The sequence below is a fragment of the Lutra lutra genome, chromosome 4 (genome assembly GCF_902655055.1).
Source record: "Lutra lutra chromosome 4, mLutLut1.2, whole genome shotgun sequence".
NCBI lineage: Eukaryota > Metazoa > Chordata > Mammalia > Carnivora > Mustelidae > Lutra > Lutra lutra.
The window spans coordinates 176,750,564-176,767,111 of NC_062281.1; the positions used below are offsets into that span (position 1 = coordinate 176,750,564).

At 43.2% G+C, this 16,548-nt stretch overlaps 1 long non-coding RNA gene across 1 annotated transcript; it reads left to right on the plus strand.

Annotated features, from left to right (window-relative positions):
• The first annotated feature begins 1,923 nt into the window (after positions 1-1,923).
• LOC125098423 (uncharacterized) lies at positions 1,924-13,903 on the plus strand. Its single transcript, XR_007126823.1, has 3 exons — positions 1,924-1,974; positions 4,110-4,297; positions 13,848-13,903. It is a non-coding gene; the product is annotated as an uncharacterized LOC125098423 (long non-coding RNA).
• Positions 13,904-16,548: the final 2,645 nt, after the last annotated feature.

The window sequence follows — 16,548 nt, forward strand, 5'->3', positions numbered from 1 at the left end:
CTTTAAAATATCTGACTCAGAAACTGGCAGATAGTGGGTGCTCAAGAAAGGTGATCTAACCATTAAAATTTAAAACTCTGGAGCACAGAGACTGGCATTTGGCAGGAAGTGGACTAACGGTGGTTTGACCCAAACGCGCAGTAGGGTCGCAATCCCACATTTTCGCTCAGCAGGTCTTTTCGCTCGGCAACAGGCTCCTCTTACGTAAACAGCGGCAGCGAGCAGGAAGATGGGCGGGGTTACATCGCAGCCAATAGCAGCCCACAGCGGCGGGCAGGGCTGGGCGTAGGCGGGTTTCCTGGCTGGTTAAGGAAACTAAGGCCCGAGGCTGTTTGAGGGGCGGGGACTATCTTCAAATCTCCTGACTCTGCCTATCAACTGAGCTGTGATTGGTGCAGGCCCTGCCTGCTCGCCCCTCCCTCCATCCAGCCCTGGCTTCCTGCAAGGGGGTAGGGACAACTCTGTTTGCTTTCCGTTTCTTTCTTGTTTTCTCTTTCCTTTTCTTCTTTCTAATGAACGTTTGGTTTTAGTTTTCGTGTTTCCCCTTCAAATTGTAAGTGATATATGTTATTGCAAAATTTTTAGAAAATACAGAGAAGTATAAAGGTAAAAAAGAAATAATACGAAATGGTATCTTTCCCTTTTTGATTTTTCAATGTTTTTTAGGCTTTCTGACTTCAAACTGGTATTACTCCTGATGGTGGTTCTATTGTGGTAAAAGCATAAAACTGGAAGCGATCAAAATGTCCTTCAAGGGTACTGATTAAAGTAAGATAATTTCGCCCACACAATGGAACAACTTGAAAAGAAACAGAAGGAGGTAGCTAGCTATGTGAAATGAAAAGGTGTGCAGGATTTAATGTTAAAACAAAAAACAGTCTGCACAATAATATATGTATAGAGTAATCTCATAGACATCTATATGAGTCACAGAGGCAAAAACTGTGGAAAGATACACAGTTTGCAACACAGTATACAGTTGCCTTTGGGGTGCAGGGGGCATAGAGAAATGATGATTCTTTATACACTTTTTAAATTTTTTTATGACAAGATGTATTATGTCTGTAACTTAAAAAAATTTCTTGATTAATTGATTGATTAGTGAGGGGGAGCAGGAGGGACAGAGGGAGAGGGAGAGAGAATTTTTTTTTTTTAAAAGATTTTATTTATTTATTTGACAGAGATCACAAGTAGGCAGAGAGGCAGGCAGAGAGAGAGGAAGGGAAGCAGGCTCCCTGCTGAGCAGAGAGCCCGACAGGGGGCTGGATCCCAGGACCCTGGGATCATGACCTGAGCCGAAGGTAGAGGCTTTAACCCACTGAGCCACCCAGGTGCCCCAAGAGGGAGAGAGAATCTTAAGCAGACTCCCAGCAGGCTCCCAGACCAACCTGGAGGGCACTCCCCACCAACTCAGTGATGTATCTCACAACCCTGAGAACATGACCTGAGCTGAAATCAAGAATTGGACCTTAACCGAATGAGCCACCTAGGAGCTCCACCCTCTCCAAAATTCCTTTAACGAGAGAGGGAGAAAACATCCTAAAAAGAAAGAAAGAAAGAAAAAATGCTAATCCCACTACCAAGAGAGAACCAATGATAACATATTGGGTTTTATTCTTTGCATATGTTTATTATGTATTATGTATTACTATTATATGTGTATTCTGCCTTTTGTTTATGCTTATATTTGTAGTATATAAATTATTTATAGTAACATGGGTTGCTTTTTCCACTTACTACATTTCATATTTTCATAATATTTAATATGCCTTAAACATAATTAAAAAAATTTTTTTTAAAAAGAGTTTATTTATTTACTTGACAGAGAGAGAGGAGCACAAGCAGGGGAGAAGCAGGGGCAGAGGGAGAAGCAGGCTCCCCACTGAGCAGGGAGCCTGATGCTGGGCTCCATCCCAGGACCCTGGAATCATGACCTGAGTGGAAGGCAGATGCTCAACTGACTGAACCACCCAGGTACTCCTCCCTAAACATAATTTTTTTTTTTAAGATTTTATTTTTTTATTTGACAGAGAGAGATCACAAGTAGACAGAGAGAGGCAGGCAGAGAGAGAGAGAGAGAGAGAGAGAGAGAAGCAGGCTCCCTGCTGAGCAGAGAGCCCGATGCGGGACTCGATCCCAGGACCCTGAGATCATGACCTGAGCCGAAGGCAGCGGCTTAACCCACTGAGCCACCCAGGTGCCCCCCTAAACATAATTTTTAATGACTTTATTTGAGAGAGAGAGAGCAAGAGTGCTAGCAGGGTGGGAAGGGGAGGAGCAGAGGGAAAAGGAGAGAGAGAATCTCATGGAGCCTGATATGGGTCTTAATCCCACAGCCCTGAGATTGTGACCTGGTCCAAAACCAACAGTCTGTTGCTCAAATAACTGAGCTATCCAGGGGCTCCTTTAATGAATTTTTTTTTTTTATAAGCCCTCTCTGCAATTGAAGTTTGAACTCATAAGCCCAAGACCAAGAGCTGCATGCTCTACCAACTGAGCCAGTCTGCACCCCAGACATAATTTTTTAAAAGATTTTATTTATTTATTTGAGAGCGAGAGGGAGAGCATGCACACAAGTGGGAGGGGCAGAGAGGGGAGAAGAAAGAAATTGAAGCCGACTCTGCACTTGAGCTTGGAGCCTACATAGGGCTCAAACTCACAAGTGAGATCATGACCTGAGATGAAACCAAGAGTTGAACATCCAACTGACTGAGCCACCCAGGTGCCCCCAAACATAATTTTTTTCCGCAAACATAATTTTTAATGGTTGCACAATGCTTATGTGTGATATAATTCATTCCTTGATCTCTGCTGCTGGAAGATTAGGATTTTCATTCCAGTTTTTCACTGTAATATATCAAGATGAGATAAAGCTCTTAGCATAAAAGGTGTTTTATTTTATCCCCGATTCATTCCTTAGGTTAAATTTCTAGAAACAAATTCATGAGTTGAAGGCTATGAGCAAATATATTTATGACTCTTAATGCTAATTGTAAAAACTTCAAGAAGTTTATTTTTAACATTATTGATGCTTGTCTTAGTCAGCTTGGGCTGCCATAACAAAATTTCATAGACAGGGTAGTCTAAACAATAGATATTTATTTTGTCACCATTCTGGAGGCGGAAGTCTGGATTAGCATGCCAGCATGGTTGAGTTCTGGTAAAAGCTCTCTTCCTGGCTCTCAGATGGCCACCTTCTTGCTGTGTCCTTCCATGGCCAAGAGCCAGCAAGTAAGCTCTCTGGAGTCTTATAAGGGCGCTTGTCTCATCATGAGGACCCCACCCACACATCTTCATCTAAACCTAATTACTTTCCAAAGGACCCAATTCCAAATATCATTACATTACATTACATTACCAATACACAAATTTTGAGGGGATTTCGGTCCATAGCAATGTCTATGATGGAGCTATACTGTGATTCAGGCAGGAGTACAGAGCTGAACACTGCCAGGATCGAACAGGTGAGGAAGATGGAAATAAATATAAATTGCTCAGACAAGCAAAGAATCCTAAAATAGTCTGTCCAAGTCACTACTGGACAAAACTCTTCATGGCCCTCATTGTTCAGACTGTGTTGGACATATAGTGGGTCATATTTGGTCTGCTGAAACACATTGTTCAGTCCTCTGGGCTTAACAAAAAATTGAGTAAGTTGTTAAGCTTTAAAAATTAGGAGATTTTAGTAAAATCCCTCAATTGGGAATTATCTTAGGAAACAAGTAAGATATGTTAACAATGGGCCTCCATTCCTGGTGCCATCAGTAGGACTGAGTACCTGGGCTTGTCTCCTCCAGCTCTCAGTTCCCATAACAGTAACACACAGACCACTTGACTCATTTATGTTACTAGCCTGGGAACCTGACTTTGAGACCTTAGGACAGGGTCAAGATTCCTTAACATGGCATTCAAGGCCTGTGATGGTTTTGTGCCTTCCCTTTCACCGTTACTTGCTTCTATTGTTCACTTTTGCCCAAACACACCTCATTCAAGGTTAAAGGATAAGGTCGTGGCAGAGTGGGAATTAGAACCAGGGTTTCTCATCTCACTCTTTTAACTACCTCATCTGGTTCTTTACTCATTAACTTGAGGTGTTTGTTTTTTATAAGACTAGGCCAAAGCAAGCCAGTTGGCATAAAACCAAATGGAATATAAAACAATAACAACAACAACAACAACAACAACAAGTGGAATGGAATGTTCAGAGGTGGAAATTTTGCCACCAGATGTGCAATATCACCAGTGTCTTACTCCCTCACTCTGTTCCAGCTATACTGACTACTTTGCTTTGACCATGGTAAGCCACTCATGTCTCAAAGCCTTTGCCTTTGTTATTAGACTTCAGCTTGAAATGCTCCGTATCTTCATAGCTTATGCTATTATATTCTTTTTTCATAAATTTTATTTATTTATTTTTAAATTTATTTATTTTTATTAACATATAATGTATTATTTGTTTCATGGATATAGAGGTCTATGATTCATTGGTCTTACACAATTCACAGCACTCACAATGGCACATACCCTCCCCAATGTCCATAACCCAACCAGCCCATCCCTCCCACCCCTCCTTCCCTCCAGCAACCCTCAGTTTGTTTCCTGAGATTAAGAGTCTCTTATACTTTGTCTCCCTCTCTGGTTTCGTCCTGTTCCATTTTCCCCTCCCTTCCCCTATGATCCTCTGTCTTCTTTCTCAAATTCCTCATATCAGTGAGATCATATGATAATTGTCTTTCTCTGATTGAATTATTTTGCTTAGCATAATACCCTCTAGTTCCAACCATGTCATTGTAAATGGCAAGATTTTGTGGATTTTTTTTTAAAGATTTTGTTTATTTGACAGAGAGACACAGTGAGAGAGGGAACACAAGCAGGGAGAGTGGGAGAGGGAGAAGCAGACTCCCCACTGAGCAAGAAGCCCAATGTGGGGCTCAATCCCAGGACCCTGGGATCATGAGCTGAGCTAAAGGCAGACACTTAATGACTGAGCCACCCAGGTGCCCCGAGATTTCAGGGTTTTTTTTTTGATGGCTGCATAATATTTCATTGTATATATACACCACATCTTCTTTATCCATTCATCTGTTGATGGACATCTAGGCTCTTTCCATAGTTTGGCTATTGTGGACACTGCTGCTATAAACATTCAGGTGCGCATGCCCCTTCAGATCACTACATTTGTATCTTTAGTGTAAATACCTAGTAGTGCAATTGCTGGGTCATAGGGTAGCTCTATTTTCAACTTTTTGAGGAACCTCCATACTGTTTTCCAGAGTGGCTGCATCAGTTTGTACTCCCACCAACAGTGTAGGTGGGTTCCCCTTTCTTCACATCCTATTAATCATTTTTTAAAGTAACCTCTACACCCAACAGGGGACTAACTCATGATCACAAGATCAAGAGTCACATGATCTTTCAACTGAGCCAGCCAGGCACCCCTCTTATTATATTCTTTAGTCCCGTATCTTATTAGGACACTCTATAAAGTGACAACCTGATCTGATTATACTACATAAAATAGTTCAATCTCAGCCATTTTATATCCCCTTACTCTGATTTATTTTTCTTCCACAAACTTGTTTGTGTAAAACTTTCTTCTACAAACTTGTTTAATTTTTGCCTTTCTCACATTATGAAAACTCCAGGAAGGCAGGACTTTGTTTGGTTTTCTGTTGTATTCTAGAACCTAGCACAGTACCTGGAATAAAAGAGGCATTCAATAACTGTTTGTTTTAATATATTAATGAATAAATAAGTGCATTATACACGCCTAGAAGAATCCTACTCTTTCACAGACTAGGTGATTTTCAATTCATTACATCTTTCTCCCACAAGTTATGGAAACTTTGTTTTTAGGACTAGAGATACTGAGAATGGAATGAGAAAGTTAGAGGCACCAACTAGAGGAACACTTCTAGCATTGTCAGGAAACTGACGGCAATGCCAGAATCTTCTGACCTCTGTCTGTTTGGAAGGATGGAGGAAGATACACTAGGCATAAGAGCATAGGGATTAAGTTGATAAGAAACATTCAGAATGGATTTCATCAGGGTCTTTGAGTTAATGATCACGGTAGACAACTCTTAAGATGTTTCCCCGGCTTACAATCCAATTTATGGAAACTACTCCATATACAAGAGGGGACTATAGCCATGCTCTCCTGGCCCTGGCCCTTTAGACTAAGTGGGATTGTCTGACTTGAGCTGGGCCTGAGTAATTCCCAAGAGTTGGAAATTTGCAAAGTAGACTCTTCCTGGATCTAAGTTACAGTTCTGATCAACAGCTGTGTTAAAGTGCAGATTACTGTGGGTGCCGGGGTGGCTCAGTCAGTTAAGTGACCAACTCTTGATTTCAGCTCAGGTCATGATCTCCTGGTTGTTGGATTGAGCTCCATGTCAGGCTCCACGCTCAGCGCAGGGTCTGCTTGAGATTCTCTCTCTCTCTCTCCCTCTCCTTCTGCCCCTCCCTCTACTCTCATGTGTGCGCTCCTTAAATAAAATCCTTAAAAAATGCAGATTGCTGGACCTTGCTTCAATATTCTAATTCATGAGACCTGAGGTAGAAGTTAGAATTTTTCCATTTTGGGGGCGCCTGGGTGGCTCAGTGGGTTAAGGCCTCTGCCTTCGGCTCAGGTCATGGTCCTAGGGTCCTGGGATTGAGCCCCACATCGGGCTCTTTGCTCGGCGGAGAGCCTGCTTCCCTTCCTCTCTCTCTGCCTGCCTCTCTGCCTACCTGTGATCTCTGTCAAATAAATGAATAAAATCTTAAAAAAAAAAAATAAAAGAATTTTTCCATTTTTAAAAAGCACCCCCAGTGATAAAAAATGTTAGAGCTGGGAGCTAGAGGAATTGTTCTGTCCACTAAAACAGCCACTAAACTGGCAAAAATGGTCAGAATAAACTTTTTTGGAATGCTGAAATCTGATCAAATATGTATGGCAACCAGGAGACAGCTTAACAAAGAAAGAGGCTGCTAAATTTCAGTGCTGAAAGAAATTTTTGTCAGGGGTACCTGGGTAGCTCAGTTGGTTAAGTGTCAGCCTTCCGCTCAGGTCATGATCCCAGAGTCCTGGGACCGAGTCCTGAGTCAGGCTCCCTGCTCAGTGAGGAGTCTGCTTCTCTCTCTCCTTGCCCCCAGCTCCTGCTCCCTCTCACTCTCTATCTCTCTTTCTCAAATAAATAAAACCTTTTTTTTTTAAAGATTTTATTTATTTATTTGACAGAGAGAGATCACAAGTAGGCAGAGAGGCAGGCAGAGAGAGAGAGAGGAGGAAGCAGGCTCCTTGTGGCGCAGAGAGCCTGACGTGGGGCTCGATCCCAGGACCCTGAGATCATGACCTGAGCTGAAGGCAGAGGCTTAACCCACTGAGCCACCCAGGTGCCCCTAAATAAAACCTTTTAAAAAAGTAAAGAAATCTTATCAGGTACTGACTGATTGCTGAGATAACAGAATAGAGACATCAGGGACCACACATGACAAAGAATGCATTCCCTGTAAGGATAGTTTGGAAAAGCCACTAAACAAACAGACCACTAGAGGCCACGCAGGTAATTATAGCTCAGCAAGGGAGGTGTGATGGTTAGTCTTATGTGTCAGCTTGTCTGGGTGCATAACATTTGGTTAAACCTTATTCCTTCTGTGTCTGTGAAGGTGTTTCTAGATAAGATAAACATTTGAATAGAAGACAAGCAAAGCAAATCAGCCTCTCTAATACGGAGGTGCCCCCAACCAACCAAGGGCCTGAATAAAACAAAAAGGTTGACCTTCACACAGATAAGAGGAAGTTTCCTCCTGCCTAGCTGCCCAGAGCCAAAACAGCAGTTTTGCCTGCCTTTGGTCTTGGATGAGAAATATACTATCCTGGGTCTCTAACTTGCTAATGCAGACAGTGGGATTTGTCAGTCTTCATAATTGTGTGAGGCAATTCCTTGTAATAAACTTCTTTCCATATATATATATAGAGAGAGAGAGAGAGAGAGAGACCCTATTGGTTCTGTTTCTCTGGAGAACCCTGAATAATATGGATTTTGTACTGAGAGTGGTCCTAGAACAGAAATTTGAAGATGAGTTTCTGAATTGATTCTAGGGGTTCTGGAATTGGCTTTTCACTCATACTAGACTTAAAGACACTAATGACTCTATTTCTAGTAGTAAAGATTGCACTGATAGTCCATGGTATGATCTGGCAATAGACATATGCAAAATACTACCACTAGATACTTTAAAGATTTTATTTATTTATTTGACAGAGATCACAAGTAGGCAGAGAAGCAGGCAGAGAGAGAGGAGGAAGCAGGCTCCCTGCTGAGCAGAGAGCCCGACTCAGGGCTCGATCCCAGGACTCTGGGATCATGACCTGAGCGGAAGGCAGAGGCTTTAGCCCACTGAGCCACCTAGGTGCCCCCTCTAGGTACTTTTAATCAACTACTTATAAGCAGTAAAGATCTGAGTGACTGTAGATATGACACTTTTGAACATTCCTATCAAACTAAGAAATACAATGAGGGGGTGCCTGGGTGGCTCAGTGGGTTAAAGCCTCTACCTTCAGCTCAGGTCATGGTCCCACGGTCCTGGGATTGAGCCCCGCATCGGGCTCTCTGCTCAGCGGGGAGCCTGCTTCCCCCTCTCTCTGCCTGCCTCTCTGCCTACTTGTGAACTGTCTGTCAAATAAATAAATAAAATCTTTAAAAAAAAAATACAATGAGATTGGCTGGTTATCCCTAGTGTCACTGGACAATGTGGGGGGAGAAAGGGATGAGCGCGGGGATGCAAATTAACACATTCCCTGGTATCTAGTATGTAGCTATTGAGCTGGCAAATGCTTTTCTCTCCATACCTGTTGAGAAGAACCTCCAGAAACCGTTTGCTTTCAGCTGGTATGGTGGCTAATTTTTATGTATTGATTGGACTGGACCACAGGGTACCTGGATATTTGGCTAAACAATTTCTAGCTGAGTCTATGAGGGTGTTAGGGTGTTTCCAGGTGAGATTAGCATTTACTCAATACACTGAATCAAGCAGATTGCCCTTTCCCATGTGAATGAGCACCATCTAATCCACGGAAGTCCCAAAGAAAACAAAAAGGCAGAGGAAGGGAGAATTTTCTCTTTTCCCTGACTACTTAGTTGGGACATAGGTCTTCTGTACTTAAACTAAAACTTACTCTTGGTTTTCCTGATTCTCAGGCCTTTGACTTCAGGCTAATATTACATTACTGGCTTTTCTGGGTCTCCAGTTTGCAAATGGTAGATTGTGGGATTTCTCAGCCTCCATAACGGCCAAGCCAATTCTGTACATCCCATTGGTTCTGTTTCTCTGGAGAATCCTGACTACTATATACAGCTGGTGAGGCCAGCAATAGACCCTCACTGTTCTCCCTCAGGAATATACCAGTTCTCCAACTCTATGTCAAAATTTGGTTCAAGGAAAATTGATCACTGTCTTAGCCCATTTGGGCTGCTATAACAAAATGCCATAGACTGGGTAGCTTATAAACAACAGAAATTTTTTTCTCACAGTTCTGGTGGCTCGAAGTCCAAGATCAGACAGACAGTATGATTAGGTTCTGGTGAGCTCCCTTTTACAGGTTGCTGACTGTTGGACTTTTCATAGTATCCTCACCTGGCAGAAAGTGAGTGAGAGAGTTCTCTGGGGTCATGTTTATGAGGGCACTAATCCTACTCTAAACACTTTCCAAAGGCCCCACCTTGTAATACCATCACATAAGGGGTTGTAATTTCAACATATGAATTTTGAGGGGTACGAACATTCAGGCCATTACAGTCACCTTTCCCTTCCATGAGCTATCACACTGGTTTATTACATTGATGACATCATGCTAATGAGACCTAGTGAGCAAGAAGTAGAAACTAATCTAGACTTATTGGTAGGACATTTGTGTGTGAGAGGGTGGGAAAAAAATCTTTTTTTTAAAAGATTTTATTTATTTATTTGACAGAGAGAGATCACAAGTAGGCAGAGAGACAGACAGAGAGAGAGAGAGGGAGAAGCAGGCTCCCTGCCGAGCAGAGAGCCCGATGCGGGGCTCGATCCCAGGACCCTGAGATCATGACCTGAGCTGAAGGCAGAGGCTTAACCCACTGAGCCACCCAGGCGCCCAGGAAAAAAATCTTGACAGAAATTCAAGGTCCTTCTACCTTTGAGAAATTTCTGGGGATCCAGTGACATGGGGCATGCTGTGGTAGCCCTTCTAAAATGAAGGGTAAGTTGTTTCATCTGTCCCTCCTACAACTGAAACGGAAGCATAACCCTTAGTAGGACTTTTTGTGGTTTGGAGACAGTGCTCTTCATTTGAGTGTATTAGTCCAACCTGTGTGCTGAAAAACCTGACAAGCTGCTCATTATGAGTTGGGGTCAGAGCAAGAGAGAAGACCAGGCTCCTCCATTTGGGTCATACTTGGGTTATCCAGCAGATTCAGTGGTGCCTAAAGGGTCAGTGGCATATGGGGAGGCTCTTTGGAATCTTTGGCAGGCTCATATAGATGAATTTTAGCGTAGGCCCTTAGGGTTTTGGAGCAAACTCTGCTATCCTCTGCTGAAAACTTCTCTCTTTTTGTGAAATAGCTTTTGGCCTGCTCTTCGGCCTTAGCAGAAATGGAATGCTTAGTCATGGACCAACCAAATTACCATGATACCGGCAGTGCCCATCATGAACTGGCTATTTTCTGACTCACCAAAGCTATAAAGCTGGGCATGCACAGCAGCATTTTATCATCAAATGGAAGTGGCACAGATATATGATTGGGCCTGAGCAGACCCAGAAGGCACAAGTCAGTTACATGAAGTATCCCAAATGCCTGTGGTCCCACTCCGGTTACATGACTTTCTCTTTCCCCACCTGTATCTGTGGCTTCGTGTGGAGTTTCCTATAATCAGTTTACATAGGAAGAAAAGACTCGGGCCTCGTGTGTAAATGGTTCTGTGCAATATGTAGGCACCAACTGAAAGTGGACAGCAGTGGGACTATAGCCCCGTTCTGGGACATCATGAAGGTCAGCAATGAAGGAAAATAATCCCAGTGGGTTATACTTCAAAGTGAGCCCCAGGTTGCTCACTTTTTTTGGAAGAAGAAATAAGGCTAGACATGCAATTATATACTGGTTCCTGGGCTATGGCTAATGCTTTGGCTGGATATAAGGGACTTGGAAGGAATATGATTGGAAAATTGATGACAAGAGAATTTGGGGAAGAGGTATGTAGATAGACCTCTCTAAGTGGGCAAAAAAATGTGGAGATATTTTTGTCATATATGAATGCTCACCAAAGAGTAACCACAGCAAATGAAATGTTAATAATCAAGTGGACAGGGGCGCCTGGGTGGCTCAGTGGGTTAAAGCCTCTGCCTTCGGCTCAGGTCATGATCCCAGTGTCCTGGGATCGAGCCCTCCATTGGGCTCTCTGCTTAGCAGGGAGCCTGCTTCCCCCTCTCTCTCTGCCTGCCTCTCTGCCTACTTGTGATCTCTGTCTGTCAAAAAAAAAAAAAAAAAAAAAAAAAGTCACCTGTTTAAAAAAAAAAATCAAGTGGACAGGATGACCTATTATGTGGATACCAGACAACCTTTTTCTCCAGCCACCCCTGTCATCACCTAATGGGCTCATCCACAAAGTGGCCATGGTAGCAAAGAGGGTTGATATGCCTGGTCTCAGCAATATGGACTTCCACTCACCAAGGCCAACCAGGCTGTAGCTACTGTTAAGTGCCAAATCTGCTAGCAGTAATGACCAACACTGAGCTTCTGATATGACACCATTCCTCAGCGTTATCACCCAGTGGTGGTAGGTTGGTTACATTCCATCATGGAAGGAGCAGTGTTTGGTTCTCACTGAAATAGACACCCTGGATAACAAAGTTGTCTTCCTTGCATGCAATGCTTTTGCTAAAACCATCATCCATGAGGTTACAGAATGTGTTATGTACCATTATAACGTTCCACACAGCATTGCTTCTGGCCAAGGAACTCACTTGGCAGCAAATGAAGTGTAGCGATGGGCCCATGTTAATGGAGTTCACTGATTTTACCATGTTCCCTACCATCCTGGAGCAGCTGGCTCGATAGGACAGTGGAATGGCCTTTTGAAGTCTCAGTGCTAGCTGCGTGGCTCTACCTTGCAGGGAGGGGGCAAGGTTCTTCCAAAAGCTGTATATGCTCTGAGTCAGCAGGGCTCAATCTCATGACCCTGAGATCATGACTTGAGCTAAACCAAGAGTTGGATGCTTAACTGACTGAACCACCCAGCTGCTCCTTGAATAGATGTCTCTCTCTTTTTTTTTTTAACATTTTATTTATTTATTTGACAGAGAGAGATCACAAGCAGGCAGAGAGGCAGGCAGAGAGACAGGAGGAAGCAGGCTCCCTGCTTAGCAGAGAGCCCGATGCGGGACTCAATCCCAGGACTCCGAGATCATGACCTGAGCCGAAGGCAGCGGCTTAACCCACTGAGCCACCCAGGCGCCCCTGAATAGATGTCTCTTAAAGAAGGTATACAAATGGCCAATAAGCACACAAAAGATGCTCAGTATCGTTAGTCATCAAGGAAATGCAAATCAAAACCCTAATGTCATACTATTTTATAACCACTAGACAGGTAGAATCAAAAGGCTGAAAATAACGTATTTTGGTGAGGCTACAGGGAAATGGGAACTCTTGTACGTTGCCGATGGGAACATAAAAATGCTGCAGCTGCTGTGGGGAAAAAAGTTTGGCAGTTCCCCCATAAGTTGAACATGGAATTGCCATATTACTCAGCAATTCCACTCCTAGGTATGTATCCAGAAGAACTGAAAGCAGGTGTCCAAACAAGTACTCCTATGTGAATGTTTTAGCAGCACTATTCATAATAGCAAAAAAAAAAAAAAAAAAAAAAAAAAAAAAAAGGAAACGAACCAAAGGGCCATCAACTGATGAATGGATAAGCAAGCACTCCATACCATGGAATATTACTCTGCCATAAAAAATGAATGGCGCACTAAAAATATGCTACATGGATGAACCCTGCAAACATTATGTTAAGTGAAAGAAGCCAGATTCAGAAGGTCACATCTGTGATTACATTTATATGAAATGTTCAGAACAGGCAAGTTGTTAGAGTCAGAAAACAGACTAGTAGTTAGGTGGATGAGGGGAATGAAGAGTGACTGTTTAATGGATATGGAATTTTTGAGGTGATGAAAATGTTTCAAAAGACTAGAGGTGATGTTTGTACAACATTGTGAGTATGCTAAATGCCACTGAATTTTATACTTCATATGGTTAATGATTAATTTTATGTGAATTTTACCTCAATTAAATAAGAGTGCTTAGTAAGAGGGAATCTGTGGGGTCTTGGTAAATGGAAGTCCGTATTGTGAGGTTGTGCCAGGTGGCACCAAGTGAAGCAGTGGCATGTGTGTCCCCGTGCTTCTTTGTTCCTTTGCCTGCTTCAAAACTTTTGGTTCATTTTTAGTGCTTGAAGTTAAGATTTGTCAACGTGGGATACAAGTAGGTTAAGTGTTTTCTGCTCTAGTAAAGGAGTCTACCTAAAAAGAAAAGGGAAAGGAGGAAGAGAGGGAGGGAGAGAGGATGGAAAGAGGGAAGGAGGAAGGAAGGACTGAGGAGTAGGACATAGTGAGGAAGCTTATAAGTGGCCAACCCAGCCCTCGGAAGATTGGTAGAAACTAGCACCCTACCGCCAATTCCTCCCCATCACTCCCGGCATCCTCCACATGAACAGGCTGAACTATTGTCAATTCCCAATAACTCGCGGTATCTCTCAATGCCAGACTTCTTCAAATGCTGTCACTCAGACTTGAATGTCACCCCATTCTTTTTTTTTTTTTTTTTTGACAGAGAGATCACAAGCAGGCAGAAAGGCAGGCAGAGAAAGAGGAGGAAGCAGGCTCCCCGCTGAGCAGAGAGCCCGATGCGGGGCTCGATCCCAGGACTCCGAGATCATGACCTGAGCCGAAGGCAGCGGCTTAACCCACTGAGCCACCCAGGCGCCCCTCACCCCATTCTTTTTACCTGGCCTGTTATACCTCTTCTATCATGAGGTCCCTTTGAATCCCAGGTCTGGGTGGAATGCCTGTCCAGGGTCCTTCTTCCAGAACTCTTCATTCACTCCCATTAGCACACTTCCCACATTATTTAACCACTTGTTTTTCCTAATAGGCTATGGGTTCCACAAAGACAGGAGCTGTGGGATGCCTGTCTGGCCCAGTGGGGAGAACATGCAGCTCTTGGTCTCTGGGCCATGAGTTCAAGCACCATGTTGAGTTCAAGCACCTTTAAAAAAAAAAGGTAGGAGCTGTGATTGTTTTGTAGTTGTATTCTCAGTGCATACCAAGTGGCCAGCATATAGTAGATGCTAAAGAATATTTTTAATGAATACATTTTAAAAATCTGAACGTGGAATATGTAGATTATACAGCAATGCATATTCAAGAACAATGGAATGACCCAGGGTCCTCTTTATAGGAATTAAACAACAGGTGACCCAGAGTAGATGCCACCCTTAAACTAGAGTGCACTGCTTGATGAGCAGGGTATGGGCTGAATTTTAATCTTCCCTGGCCCCTTTAGTTAGGTGTCCTTATCCGGTGAACAACCTGCCCAGCCATATTAACAGATCCGCAGGGATCCTTTAAACCAGTGGGTCACAGCTCTGGTCACATATTGGAAAAGGGGGCGGGGAGCATTTTGAAAATACCCAAGTTCACACCTTGGTCTCAGAGATATTGGTCCTGAGACTTTGGCTCAAATTTAAAACTGTCAGGTATTTTGATGTGCTACCTGGGCTGGGAATGACAACTTCGGACTTTCTGATGTGAAAATTTCAAACTAGACTCCATCGCAAACGTGTGTTTGCATCATCTAGGCAAGCACTGACATACTGATAGGGTTCCTGATGCAACCAAAATGCTAATGCCAATGCCAACACCAACCAGTGACACTTCTACATTTACTTCCTGGGATCGTCACCATTACCACTCATTCCCAGATAAGGTGTGCCCCCGGCCTGTCCCGCGTTTTCAGGGGGGAACTAATAATGGGCGGCTGAACCACTACACTGGGATTGCAACCTAAGTCTGTAGGAGCAGGAGTTTTTCTTTTTTCTTTCTTTCTTTTTTAAGATTTCTTTTATTTGAGAGAGAGAAAAACAGCATGGGTGTGCGCAAGCAAGGGGGAGGGGTAGAGGGAGATGCAGACTCCCCATTAAGCAGGGAGCCTGATGCAGAGCTCAATCCCAGGACCCTGGGATCATGACTGATCAAGACAGATGCTTAACTGCCCCTGTGGGAGCAGGAGCTTCGAAGGAAAAGTTCTTGCTCAGTAGAAACCTGGTTGTTTCACCTTGAGAAACTTCACAATCCCCTGCTTCAGTTACTTTGTTTATGGAATGGGGTGATGAGCATTAAGGAGGGCACGTGATGTGATGAGCACTGGGCGTTACACACAACGGATAAATTACTGAGCGCTACATCTGAAACTAAATATGTACAATATGTTGGCTAATTGAATTTAAATAAATAAAAAAAAAGAATGGCATGGATCTGTTTGCCAGAAGTCTCATGAGGTTTAATGAGCAAGTAATTGTGACACATTCATAAATATATATTTTTCTGTAATTGTTAAATAACTTCCATAACTTCAAAGATTTTATTTATTTATTATTATTTTTTAAAGATTTTATTTGTTTATTTGACAGAGAGAGATCACAAGTAGACAGAGAGGCAGGCAGAGAGAGAGAGAGAGAGAGAGGGAAGCAGGCTCCCTGCTGAGCAGAGAGCCCGATGCGGGACTCGATCCCAGGACCCTGAGATCATGACCCGAGCCGAAGGCAGCTGCTTAACCCACTGAGCCACCCAGGTGCCCTGTACAAGAATAATCTTAACGTATCTTTTTATTCTGAAATAGCATTCATATGAAGGACTATATTATATGTATTTTTATAATAATCTGCTTCTATAAAAGTGTTCTATGCCCAAGGATGCCAGCAAATGTCATGAGAAACTATGTGAACGGTGTTCCTCAAACTTCAATGGACTTTAGAATCACTTGGGGAAGCTTGTTAAACAGAGTTCTGGGTTCAATCCTCAGTTTTAGCCATCTGTGATGGAGCCTGAGAACTTGCCTTTCCAACAAGTTCCCAGGCAATGCTGATGCTGCTGACTTGTGGGCAGTTTAAGGACCCCTGCTGTAGAGATGCCTGGGTGGCTCAGTTGGTTAAGCATCTGCCTTTGCTCAGGTCATGATCCTGGGGTCCTAGGATTAAGTCTCGCCTGGGGCTCTTTGCTCAGCAGGGAGCCTGCTTCTCCCTCTGTCTGTCATTCCCCCTGCTTGTGCTCTCTCTCTGGCAAACAAATAAAGTCTTTAAAAAAAAAAAAAAAAACCCACAAAACCCTGCTGTAGTATTTTCCAAATTCCAAGAAACACCTGGGGAATCTTATGACCTGTGCTATATGTCTGTGGTTACTGGTTTAAATCACATCAATTGAGGCGCCTGGGTGGCTCAGCGGGTTAAGTCTCTACCTTCGGCTCAGGTCCTAAT